Source organism: Lissotriton vulgaris, chromosome 3_1, assembly GCF_964263255.1.
Source record: "Lissotriton vulgaris chromosome 3_1, aLisVul1.2, whole genome shotgun sequence".
NCBI lineage: Eukaryota > Metazoa > Chordata > Amphibia > Caudata > Salamandridae > Lissotriton > Lissotriton vulgaris.
Window position 1 is genome coordinate 1,162,743,330 of NC_141689.1, and position 13,567 is coordinate 1,162,756,896.

Below are 13,567 nucleotides of genomic sequence, written 5' to 3' on the forward strand. Positions count from 1 at the left end.
ATGCCTCTAGGGCATGTGTGCACTTTACATGTGCACATTTGTTTTGGAGGAGTTTCGGGGGGTCTTGGACCCCCGGGCACCCTTGGTTTTGCATTTCCTGATTTGTGATAGTCCATAGGAAGGAATTGAGTAGCATTTCCTAAATGTAATTCCCTAATTGTGATTGCGACTCTATACGAATCACTATTTTCGTACATACCATTTTGCATTCCCAAAACAGCGATTACTTGACAGTCGCTATATAGCGAATGTAAAATGGAACTGTCATACATGTGGCCCAATATTCTTACCTGTAATATTCTTTCTCATGATATTCTTGGCATCACTTGGCATATTTGTTTCATTTGATATTTTTAAACCCCATTTTAAAGGCCCCATGAACACCACTTCCCAACAGAAAATTTAAAATGAAGCATGCATCAACCCTTGGCCCAACCTGGGGTATTTCAGCCTTGGCAGCGGAGTAATACATGCTCTGTTTCCCACTCGGTCCCCAAGATCACAGAGCATCAAATGCTAGTTTCTACAGGCCCCTAGGGACAATTTTGCTGATCTGGGATTCACTTTTCTCCAAGGGAGCACTTTGACTATTCCAGCTTCTGGGCTAACTTTGATAACACCGCCGAGACATGAGGTCTCCTCTTCATTTCGCACTTTGACCGTATTCCGGTATCTTGGAGGTTACATGACCATTTCTCTTTCATGCGATCATCACCTTAAAGGTCTTATCCGTCCTCTTTGACCCCTTATCCAGTATTTACTCTTCCTCAGCTCTCGATTAAGTGAACTACTTTCCACGTTGGAATTTTTATTGATCGGATACACTCATCCTATCATCCTTTTTAACTAGGATTAAGCCTATATCAGTATTTGTATCAGTGAAGAAACCTAAAAATTAACTTGTATATAATCCGTTTCCTGTTAACCGAGACCTCGACCGGGTTGGAATTATCACCGGCAAATGGATTACTGATTCCGTCTATTCAGACATGGCCCTGAAGAGTCAAAGTTGACTGTGCTTTGACGAAACACGTGTCGGCTGGCTGGTCTTTATGCAAATAAGAATTAAATGGAACAAGAACAACTCGAGGCGAACTACTTTTGTCCAATTGTATTGAATATGAACAGACACTGTTTTTGATTTATGTGTGCACAGGTCTTTGGCTTTAAAGATATGGTTTTGGAGTTCCAAACACTAGTTAAGGGGTTCGTAGGGTCACCCCTTTCCTGTTAGCACCATATTACCTAGTCCTATGTCCACTTGACAACCGCTTATCCTGCAGAGCGCAATTGTTCCCTTTATACTAAAACCCTTCCCACCGATAATACATGCATCAACCCCTGGCCCACCCTAGGGTATTTTCAGCCTTGGCAGCAGAGTAATACATACTCTGTTTCCCACTCAGTCCCCAAGAACACAGAACATCAAATGCTAGTTTCACCAGCCCCGTTGGGACAATTTTGCTGATCTGGGTTTCACTTCTCTCCTAGGGAGCAACTCTAGAGCCCTAGGAGCAATTTCTTCATGCCTCCTGGCATTTGAGGAAATATAAATTTTTGGTCATGTTATGTTCCCTAGCGTGTACCCCACCGACTCCATGTACCAGCTTAAAGTGCATGTAATTTCCCTCCTGTGTCAGCCATGAAGACGCAAATACATTTGCGTCCAACGTTAACTTGTCCTCTTTCAGACCCACCCTGAATGGGTTAAATAGTCCGTTCCTAAGTATGCTATGCCAACGTCTTTTTGTAGTGTACTTTACATGTTTTTCCTGCTCTGGCAAAGTAGGCCCTGAATTTCTGCCATCGAGCCTCTTTTTCTGGCTTCTGACTATGACAGCCTCAGCCCAGGCTGCCTCTGTACCCGTGAACTCTGACTTACTTCCAGCGCGGCCCCTCGCGCTCAGCTCAGCCTGCTTTCTGCCAAGACTGACTATAACCTTCGAGTTATCTGTTCCGCTCCTCGAAAATGCATTCCTGCCTACCAGCTTCAGTAAACATCCTCCCCAGCTGCAGAGCCAAAGGGCCGACCCGTCTCAGTGCAAGTAATTCATAGCTTCTGTTACCATGCTTCCATGGAAGGCCCCGTGCCCCCACGCTTCTCATGCAGACACTTAGGCGCTTATACACGCATCCACAGTTAGCATAGAATAGCTTCTGCCCTAGAGACCTTTCCGCCCAGATAATATGGTTCCTAAACATCAGATATCAGATATGATAGAAGTACAAGTTGATCTGACATGCCAGACTTCTGTCTCTTTCCGTCTCTTTCCGTCAGTGTAAATGTCAAGTCCCCTGCACCCCTCCAATCACACATCATGCAGCTGCGCGCGCATCCAAGCTTCCGATTTCTGCTGACATTGCCACATTTCTGCTTGGTGCCACCCACCTGCGTCACCTATCAGTGACGTTTCTAGCACACACCTCCAGTTCACGCCTCTTGATTACGTACTAGTACCACGTGTATACTGTTATCTTGTCTTCTCTCAACTGTTACGCCTCCTGCACTGTTGCTTATGATATGAATTAAGTATATAAGCTATGTATTGTCAATAAAATGTGGCGCGCTCTATCCCTTCTGACACCCCTGTGGTGGTCAGAATCAGATATCCTGGTCATGACCATTCCTTTTTAAAGGAATAAAACCCCTAAGAACTCTAACACCACGGACTCTGGTTTTTTCTTTCCGATCTGAGTTATTATTGATTAAGTACTTACCTGCATAGAAATTAAGAGAGTAAATTAATTATTTACGTCATTTTGGCGCCCGAATAGGGACTCCTCCCCCACCTCACGCGCCGGTTGGCGCATTGCAAGCTCTGTTCCCTGCCATCAGTTAGATGGAACCTACGCGTACCGGCAGGATTTCCTGCATCTCCCTCTGACCCACGGAGGTGACGAAGACTGCGATCAGTGCCCAGACGAGGCGGTGAGGAGTGCGGAGGATCCCGACCAGAGCCTAGCCGACAGAAGCAAGGTCCGAGGTGTCAAGAGGCCCACCAGGTTTCCGAGGTTTTCCGAAGTTTTCCGAAGTTTTCCGAAGTACCGAGTCGAGTCCAGTCGAGTTTTCCGAGGCCTTCTGTTTCCGTGCTTCCCGGTGAGTACCATTGCTGGGACGTATCTAGACGGGTTTGGGTACACAAGTCCGGTCTGCACTGTTTTTAGGCAGTGTATCTGTACTGTTTAGCAGTATATCTAGTATTCTGAATTTCTGCACTGTTACACCAGTGTATCTGTACTGTTTAGCAGTACATCCAGTATAGGGGGTAGTCATCTATGTCTCAAATGTTTTCTTGTGTGATTAATGTCGTGGTATGAATGTGACCGTTTAATGTGCATTATTGTGTTTCTCGTATAAACTAGCTGTAACCAGTACTAAGGAGTAAGGATTGAGTATTCAGTAATAAGTAAACAAGATGCCGTTTTTCAACAAGTTAAAGCAGATAGGAACTAGGAAAGGGATACTGGAGGAAGAAATTCCTATTCCCCCTAGGGACACTCCAGGTAACTTTATGTATCATAAACATGGCATAGATGCCATATTGTATCTAGACTTATGGGCCGACTATACTAAACACCTAGACGAAAGACACAGATGGCCTGTTACCGGAACATGGGATGCCGAGTGCATCATGAAGGTAGAAGAAGTATTATGGAAAAAGAAAGCTAGACAATCTCAGAAAGACGCCATAGAATTTTGGCGTAAGGAATCACATAAGCGTGCTGAGAAAGCACTCCGTAGAGAAGACAGACTTAAAGAATCAGAAAAAGTCCAAGAAAACGAATTAGTTATTGAAGGGATCCGAGTAAAAACAGAACAAATAGACCGTGCCCGAAACAATCTCGTAAATGGTATGTATCTCGCGGCTGAGGGTTCATCTGAGGCCCTATCAGAAATACCGAAAAACTTACCGCCACCATTAGTTCCAACTAAAGTAATGCACAAAACTACTAAAGACATATTCCTAAATTCTTACCTAGAGGATGTAGCACCAGCTTACACCAATTTGCCTGTTCGTGCCCTGCCTCCTGACAGGGACGGGGGTGGCACTCCGCCCCCAGATCATGTTCCGCCGGTACCGCGACAGACCTCCCCCGCTCCGCCAGCTCCGCCACTTCCCGCACCCAAAATTGACCTACCAAAGCAAGGCCTACCTGATCCTACTAAACGACAAATTCAAGTTCAGATACAGACTCCACAGGGAGATAATGCCCAAGCGTCCGCCTCAGGAGGTGCGACCGCGGGTCTTCGGACCCCGCCATTAACACACAGATTCAATCTCAGGGATATGCAGAGTCCTCTCACGTTCAGGTCACCCCGCCTTGACGCATTAAAGGAAAACATTTCCGTTTGTAGATATGATCCAGTACCCGGTAAAGACGATCTAATGATATTGGCATCACTACGGTTGAGATCTGCTACTGATATCTTGCTATGCTATGTAGGAATGAAGGACCGTCTAGATAGAATATATGAATTTGTCCAGACAGGGAAAGACCCTGACAGTATCAAGGATGCCATGGAGAAACAGAAGGTTGACATTCAAGCACAGATACTACGATTTTTCATAAATTGTCTAATAAGAGAACGAGACAGGCCTGGGACAGATCAGAGTGAATTAGATGCACTGAACAAGTGGGGTCAAAATATAGCCGATGGAAAACATGACAAGGGGACTTGCATAGCCAGTATGTATAAGAAAATTAGAAAAGCAGTGATAACGGTACACCAGAAAGGGAAAGACAAAGCTTCCTCCGAGGAGGAAGAAGAACTTGAAGAACCAGAACGAGCTACAGATACTATAGCATATGTAGGTAAGGGAACTTACCTTAGGAAGGGCATCCGTCCGGAAAACACGAAATTCCATTGTGTCCGACATCCTGAAGCCGCAGGCCTGGTAGAAAGGCATAACCAGACACTAAAGATACGCCTTGCAAAAATATGTCAGGAGAAAGGGGTCGACTGGATAGTCGCCCTGCCAGTGGCACTATTCTACATGAGAATGGTTGCCCATTCGAGATCAGGGCTATCCCCGTACGAGGTGGTCTTTGGCAGACCACCGAATATGTGGGGGACGCCCATTCCGAAAAAGATTACTGATGTTGATTGTAACATGTTGACAGATTACCTTGCCTCCTTGATGTCTGCACTCCAATCATGTCGTTCACAGGTTGCCGCAGCCTTCCCTGACAACACTGATGTAAAGCCACATGATGTCCGTCCTGGGGACCTCGTATTAGTGCGCAACTTTGATAGAAAGAGTCCGTTGGAGCCCCGCTGGAAATCGCCGAAGACCGTCCTTCTCACCACGAGGACCGCCGTGAAGATCGAAGGGAGAAAGGGGTGGGTTCACACGAGTCATGTGAAAAAATTTTTTGAACTGAAACCTGATCGAGACTCGTCCACCCCCACCAAAGACTGTGTTGAGCCAAAAGACTTTACAGAATCTGAACGAGGAAAAACTCCCCAAGAGGAGTACCGCATGAAACTCCGATCTAGCAAGTCAGACAGTTTAATTGTTTAAGTCCTCCCCTAGGTGAATCGGTTAAATAGTTTCTGACATGTATCCCCTAGATCGAGATAGAGAGAGAGAGAGACGAATTAAGAAACATGTATATTGTAAATCACTCCGTAGTCACTGCATAGTGACACTATTAATCATGTTTATTCTGAGTATTTTAATTATTGTTGCTAGCATCTTACTACCTATATATTACCCTATTTTCAAGCGTGAACAATCTGCCTACAATGTATCTGCTGAACACACTTTTAGTGAGTTACCTCCACACGAACTTTCCTACAGACTTGCGCTGCGCAACAACACTTTTATTAGTATGCTACACCATTCTCATCAAACTAACAATGCTACAGATTGCTGGATATGTGGCCGACTCCCTCCCTACCAGAATTACAAGGGAGCTCTGCCCCTCTTTCCGTACCCGTTCACTCACAATGGCTCCTGTGGTGCATGGTTTAAAATAATTAATTCCTTAGACCCTGATATTGCTGTCTTCGACGGGGGCTGGGTTTGGGGAAACCTGAACCTGGTCCTGCTCGACGTTTGTTACCCTGATAAGGAGGGACTCCCCACTAGAATAGGAACTGATCTAGAAAATGAAGTGTATGAATTAGGTAACTATACAATTAGCCTTATGATTCTTACTGTTGAATCCGAAGCCGCACCTGTTATACCTACTATGTCAGTATTGCCAGTTACTGGCGAATTATGTATCAGGAAGAAAGGTTCAGTACACTTAGGTCGTAGTAAATGCACTACTGTGGTCGAATTCAGCGATCATGGAAAAATCGTCCTTTAAAGCTATTAGTCATTCTTACTTTGTTTGTGGTCATACCGCATACATACGTCTACCTCCAGATTGGGATGGTACCTGTTACATTGCATTCCTTCTGCCACCTGTTTTCCTAGCTCCCCCTGATTACCATAGAAATACCAATCTAGTAAAGAATAGACCCAGAAGAGATATCCCACTTGTCGACTACACAGAAACGGCATGGGAACAGTACACTGATTTTAATAAAGGATTCTTTTTCTTTTTAGGACCTGTTCAGAATAGTAAATTAATACGTAGATTAACTAGAACGCTTGAAGCAGTAGTGCATGAAACTGCCTCCGCCTTAGGTAACCTAACAGAAGAACAGTCCGCCATGCGGGTTGTTGTCCTTCAGAACCGTCTTGTTATTGACGTCATCTTGGCAGATAGAGGTGGAGCTTGTAAGGTCATCGGGTCAAGTTGCTGTGTTTTCATACCACAAAACGCACCATCTGTATATCAAGCTATTACACGTCTCCATAAAATTGCAAATCAGATACATCAGGATCCAGGCACCTGGACTTGGTCCGGTTGGTTCTGGACAACGTTAACCGCTTGGGGATGGAAGATCCTATCCTTCCTAGGCATTGGCCTAGTCCTAGTATTCAGTTGCTGCCTGTGCCTGCAGTGTGGGCCAGCGATTTGTGGACTATGTGCCATCTCTTGTATTGAACATTCCAGTTTTTTCTCAAAACGTAAACGAAAGAAAGAAGAACAAATGATGTTACAAGAACAAACTGATCGATTCATGAGGATCGAGATTTCATGAAGGGTCCGTAGGGAACAAGGAGGGAATGAGGAAATATAAATTTTTGGTCATGTTATGTTCCCTAGCGTGTACCCCACCGACTCCATGTACCAGCTTAAAGTGCATGTAATTTCCCTCCTGTGTCAGCCATGAAGACGCAAATACATTTGCGTCCAACGTTAACTTGTCCTCTTTCAGACCCACCCTGAATGGGTTAAATAGTCCGTTCCTAAGTATGCTATGCCAACGTCTTTTTGTAGTGTACTTTACATGTTTTTCCTGCTCTGGCAAAGTAGGCCCTGAATTTCTGCCATCGAGCCTCTTTTTCTGGCTTCTGACTATGACAGCCTCAGCCCAGGCTGCCTCTGTACCCGTGAACTCTGACTTACTTCCAGCGCGGCCCCTCGCGCTCAGCTCAGCCTGCTTTCTGCCAAGACTGACTATAACCTTCGAGTTATCTGTTCCGCTCCTCGAAAATGCATTCCTGCCTACCAGCTTCAGTAAACATCCTCCCCAGCTGCAGAGCCAAAGGGCCGACCCGTCTCAGTGCAAGTAATTCATAGCTTCTGTTACCATGCTTCCATGGAAGGCCCCGTGCCCCCACGCTTCTCATGCAGACACTTAGGCGCTTATACACGCATCCACAGTTAGCATAGAATAGCTTCTGCCCTAGAGACCTTTCCGCCCAGATAATATGGTTCCTAAACATCAGATATCAGATATGATAGAAGTACAAGTTGATCTGACATGCCAGACTTCTGTCTCTTTCCGTCTCTTTCCGTCAGTGTAAATGTCAAGTCCCCTGCACCCCTCCAATCACACATCATGCAGCTGCGCGCGCATCCAAGCTTCCGATTTCTGCTGACATTGCCACATTTCTGCTTGGTGCCACCCACCTGCGTCACCTATCAGTGACGTTTCTAGCACACACCTCCAGTTCACGCCTCTTGATTACGTACTAGTACCACTTGTATACTGTTATCTTGTCTTCTCTCAACTGTTACGCCTCCTGCACTGTTGCTTATGATATGAATTAAGTATATAAGCTATGTATTGTCAATAAAATGTGGCGCGCTCTATCCCTTCTGACACCCCTGTGGTGGTCAGAATCAGATATCCTGGTCATGACCATTCCTTTTTAAAGGAATAAAACCCCTAAGAACTCTAACACCACGGACTCTGGTTTTTTCTTTCCGATCTGAGTTATTATTGATTAAGTACTTACCTGCATAGAAATTAAGAGAGTAAATTAATTATTTACGTCACATTTAATGCCTACTTTGGAGGGAGTCGGTGGTTTATGGCTCTCTTTCACAGTCCTGTCTTCTGCATGGGCTCCTGATGCTTTTTCCAGCTTGGGGGTCATCTATCATAGCACCTCCAGAGCCACCAAGGAGAACACCCTCCCTTCCACAACCTGACTGTGGCTTTGGCTGTCTTTCAAGGCACCTATATGTCAGCAGCCATGTCAGTACCAGTGGAACACTCTAGCCCCCCCCAACAGATCCATTCCCCCAACTGTTCGCAGTGGGGCATAAAAATGCCAATATAAATGTCCCTGGAGAGACCCATCCCAGTCATGGGTGCCAAATGCAGTCAAAGTCCTTCCCTTGATCTTCTCAATGGGATCAGGCATTTTTTTGCCATCATAGCTCCCTTGTATAGTAACCTCTCAAGTGTCTCTCCCGTGGGCAAGCACTTTTAATTGGGTGTGGAATGCTCCAGAAGGTAGGAACCCCGGGCCCAATCATAGGGTGCCACCTCATCACTCCGCTGTTGCCTCATTCCTTCTACAAAGCATTCTGGAACATTTCAATAAAGCAGCTTCAGGTAGTGTATGGATAGACTTTTCCTGAGACCCTAACCCACCCTCCTCAACTGATAGCTGCCTGACCCCTTGTGAGAAGTTTGCCTGGCATATGCTGTCTACTAGTTATAGTGAGCACCTTGCACCAGTCCAAACAACCCTAATTATTGATAGGTTTAAAGGCAACCTTCATTGAAAGCTATCCTAGTGGTAGTTATGGAGAGCAGCCTTCAGGCTAAATCTTGAAGGAGTGTAGGGCAGCTTGGTTTACCAGATTATAACCGCTTGAATGACCAAATGAAAGGAGAACCACACAAGGTATATATACAATATATGTATTTATTACTAAACACTCTCTACTAACCTCTTTAGGAGATTAGAGCACAAGATACACAATATTAATACAATGGAACTTCAGTAAATAGCACAATATACAATGGGCCCCAGGGGGAGACCAAACCATATATTAAGAAAGTGGTATAAGGACCATGACTTGACTAGACACAGTGCCTAGAGCACATAGAATCGCTGGGACCCCAACAGGCACCTTCCGGACCCGGTGGATGAGGGCAGGTCAAAGGACACATGCACAACGCAGCATCCGTGAATACCCCACCATGGCTCTATGATCTGTTAGACATTATTAATTAATTTAGACGCGAGGCGAACCGCCACCTAGTTTAAGACTGTGCATCATGGCCGCCCGACACCACTATTCTTAACGCTCTCTGGCACACATTATACTTTGCTAGCAGTACCGTCCTGACGCACTCTAAGGCTAAACCATGTCCGGGCAGGGAACGGCACGGTAATAAACACGTAAACTGACCGACGCGGATATGTTCCAAAACGTTTTTTTTACTCAGTGATTAAAAGACACACTGCGGATACATGAACCATAGACCTCCACGCCCGCCACGTCGCTTAGAGACGTAACACTTACGACCGCGGGCAGTCAAACAAGCCAACGCTGTATTTTCCTAAGCATGCTTATAAAATGGAACAGCGCGACCACACTCCTACTAACTGTGCCTCTCCACTGTTTAGGGATTTTTGCTATATGCATCTTCCTTTCACGGATGTAACCCAGTGTGTTTCCTTGTTGCCTAAGCAAAACACTTCCCAATAGCCACCACAAGGATAGCCTTGCCCAATTAACCATACACTTTGCCTTTCCGAATGCCAGCCTACAACTCCACCAAGCAATAGGGATAACAGTGTAGTGGATATCATGTGCCACAATCACAGGCAAACTCTGAAGCAACGCAGGACTTACCAGAATGCAGAACAACTTCTGGTAGAATTAGAATAGATGTGATGTTTTATTCTTTAGCATTGATGACATGTAAACTTTAACGAACACCACAATCCTATATCAACTCGTTTTTACAGCTTACTGGTATCAAGCCACGGCTCAAACAACGGCCAGTTTACAATGTTTGTACATACCATGTTTTTTATCTTCCCAAATACCAGTTCACACACATGAGCAAAGCCTTGTGCGTGGATCCACCGGGCACTGTTGAAGCCTGGGGGGCCACAATAAGTGGGTGAGTCTTTCTTTAGCATGTTTCTTCTGCCACTCTTTTAATCTCTTGTTCTTCCACAGGGACAATAGTCACAATAGCTCACTGTGGACAATCACCACAGCGGTTTTTAATGTGTACCTGCTGCAATACTATATGCCTCTTACCATTAATTGTAGATAGCTTTCTTTTTCTAAGGTCCTGAAGAATCGCAGGGTTACTATACCATTAGTGAGAAACATTTTGACCCACGTATTATAACAAGGACACGACCACGCATGGAAACTCTTCCGGCGAGTGCCATGTACACCGTTTTTAATTAGGACTGGAGACCCCCAGAATAAAATGTGTCCTTGTAGGTACTCCAAGTCCTATTTTACATCACTAAACTGCGTCTACACAGTCCAGGCCCCATACCCACACTTCATCAAATGGCAGTTGGATAGAAGATCTCCAACAAAGAGCCCCTTTTTAGGGAGCACGTTAGGTATTGCACTGCCGACCCAAAGAGGAGCAGCCCAGATGATGAAGTATGACACCTGCAAGGGTGTGTGAGGGCATTATGATCCAACATATGGATCCTCACCTATGCTCATTCTATGGTACAGTGGAACCAAGTCACTTGTGACTCCAACCAGCACCTTTGATAGAGGCACAGCATAAAACCCATTGTTGCAGTACCCCAAGGAACCACCCAAGGAAGTGACACAGGGGAATCACGGGGGACACATGCAGTGTGAGAACACAGCCACAAGCTCCGTACAATCCTCTGGGAAAGTCACGCATGGAAAATTAAAGTTTAAGGACACTTCAGAGAGGACTTGGAGCAAACCCTTTTAGACTTAGAGGGTTCTAAGGCCAGCACCCATGTGAGCACCAGAGTACTCGTGTTACCTCACCCAGGGAAGCCGGATGCATAGGTGCCAAATAGTGTCGGGAATAGTCGCTGTCTTCAATGGCGAGTTGCTGCAAAGCACTGCTGCCGTGGAAAGGAAAAGTGTCCGGTGCAATCCAAGCCTATATCGAAGATGTGTAGAACCTGAAAGCAGAGGGGACAGAGTCTGGGTCACTTCAGGGTGACCAGGGGCACGGGAGACCAATGCCCACCAATGTAGGGTGTTTCAGGTGCGATGAGGTGAAGCTTGACTCCGCTTCCACGGCAACCAGGAGATGTCGATGATGACCAGAGTCTCCACGAAAGATGTCCCACAAAAGATGTCGAGTGCTGGGGGGGAGATGGGGGGGGGGGGGGGGGAGTTCGGTGTAAGGATCTGAGACCAACAAGCCTTGGCAACAGCAACCCACGTGGTGAGAGTAAAAAAGCTTTGAGATGGACCAGCAAGGTCCAGGGGACTCCCCAAGCCATGGAGAGTCAGGCCACGTCTGGAGCAACCAGGTAAGCCTGTTCAAAGTTAAAGTACCCTTCTCAGGGACTCGCAAGTCGACGGACAAGGGATCACGAAGGGACCTCGAGAGGAATGACTAAATACCAACCCACGGGTCACTAGTGGAGTGTAGGACAGTAATATTTGGTTGAATCACTGCTCGGGGTCTGGACTACAAGTAGCCCAATGAACAGCCTCAGGAATTGCCAAAAAGCATACACAGCTGCAAATGGTCACGGTGTCTAGGGGTTCGAGTTGCACTTTCCCCACAAGGGCTTTGGATCTCTGGTTTGCTGAGAGCACGGATCGGCCTCGGGGAAGCTTGGAAACCCACCTCCTGTGTTGCAAAGTCTTTGGAGTCCTTCAAGAGGTGCGTAGTTGCAAACCAGACAAATGTGGCTTTGGTGCCTGCCTTGAAGGGGAGTAACTCCTTTACTCCAAGGGAGATTCTTATGTCATCCAACAGAGTGTAGATAGTTGAAGTTCTGGGATTCTGTAGCAGAGTTTTGTCCAGGTAAATCTAAAGTCCTGTAGTCAGGGGTTACTACTTCATACCCAAGGAAGGAGTGGGTCAAACTCTGGAGACCCACTTATTGGAGGGTCAGGGTAGAGGGGTGGTTACACCCATATCCTTTGTCCAGTTTCATGCCAGAACAGGGGCTGATCACCCCTGTGAACGGTTTGAACTGGACTATGCACAGGGACACCAAATGAGCCCCCAGTGCAGACATCAAAGCACTCTTGGAGTGCACCCGCCCAGCCCCAATGCACTAAAGCCTGTCTGGGAGGTGTAACCACCTCCCTGTGACAGGAAACCCATTGTTCAGGATCACCTGCCAGAGTTTTGTTCAGCAGCAGGAGGCCAGGCCTGTCTTTGTGGCTGCAGCATCCGTTTTGTGAGGCCAGGGTCTTGCTAAGCTGGTCCTGGGTGTACTAGTGTAGTCACATTTCTCCCTCTAGGAGGGTGGAATCATTCGTTCGACGTCAGAAATGGCAGGGAGGTATGATTCCAACATGTTTGACACCAAACACAACATGTTTCCTTACAGACATTCCAAATTTAGCATTTACCGCAAGGTTATAATGCACTTTACAGTATATGTTTTGGCTGCATCACAGAACAACCCCAGGTAAGGTCCGAAGGCTGCAGAGGGGCCCTGCTCATGCATGGGCACACTCTCACACAAAACCCAGCACCCTGCCTCCAGGATTGATAAGGCCTGCAATATGGGTGACCGATAGGTTTATATGTGTAGTGATATAAGGTAGATATAGGGAACCTATATCTAAGTAAGGGGTGCATACACCACCTTACACAGGCTGCTGTAGCAGACCTGTGGTGTCATTTTGAGTTGTCTCTCAGGGGTGGCATAATACATGCTGCAGCCCCTGATAGGCATCTGGATACCTATGCCCTAGGTATATAGGATACCATGTACTAGGGACTTATATGGTTACCCTAGAATCCAATCTGTGGTATACCTAAAGTATATGCAATCATTTTCAGAGAGGAAGCATCTAGGCTGGGGCCCTGGATATCAGGGTCCCAGCCAGACTAAAGTAGAAAAACAGTGAAACATCAGCAAAAAGGTGTGGATAACTATAAGAAGCAGAACCTTCTCTCCTACAGCCCTTCTCACCAAATTCAGGGGGGGGGCTCCTGTGTTCTGCTCCAGAGGTCTGGCCTTTCTCCTTTGTGTCTGTGGTCTTGGGTTTGTCCATTCCAGGTACAGTGTGAAGAATTAATTGGCATATGCAGATTTCCTCC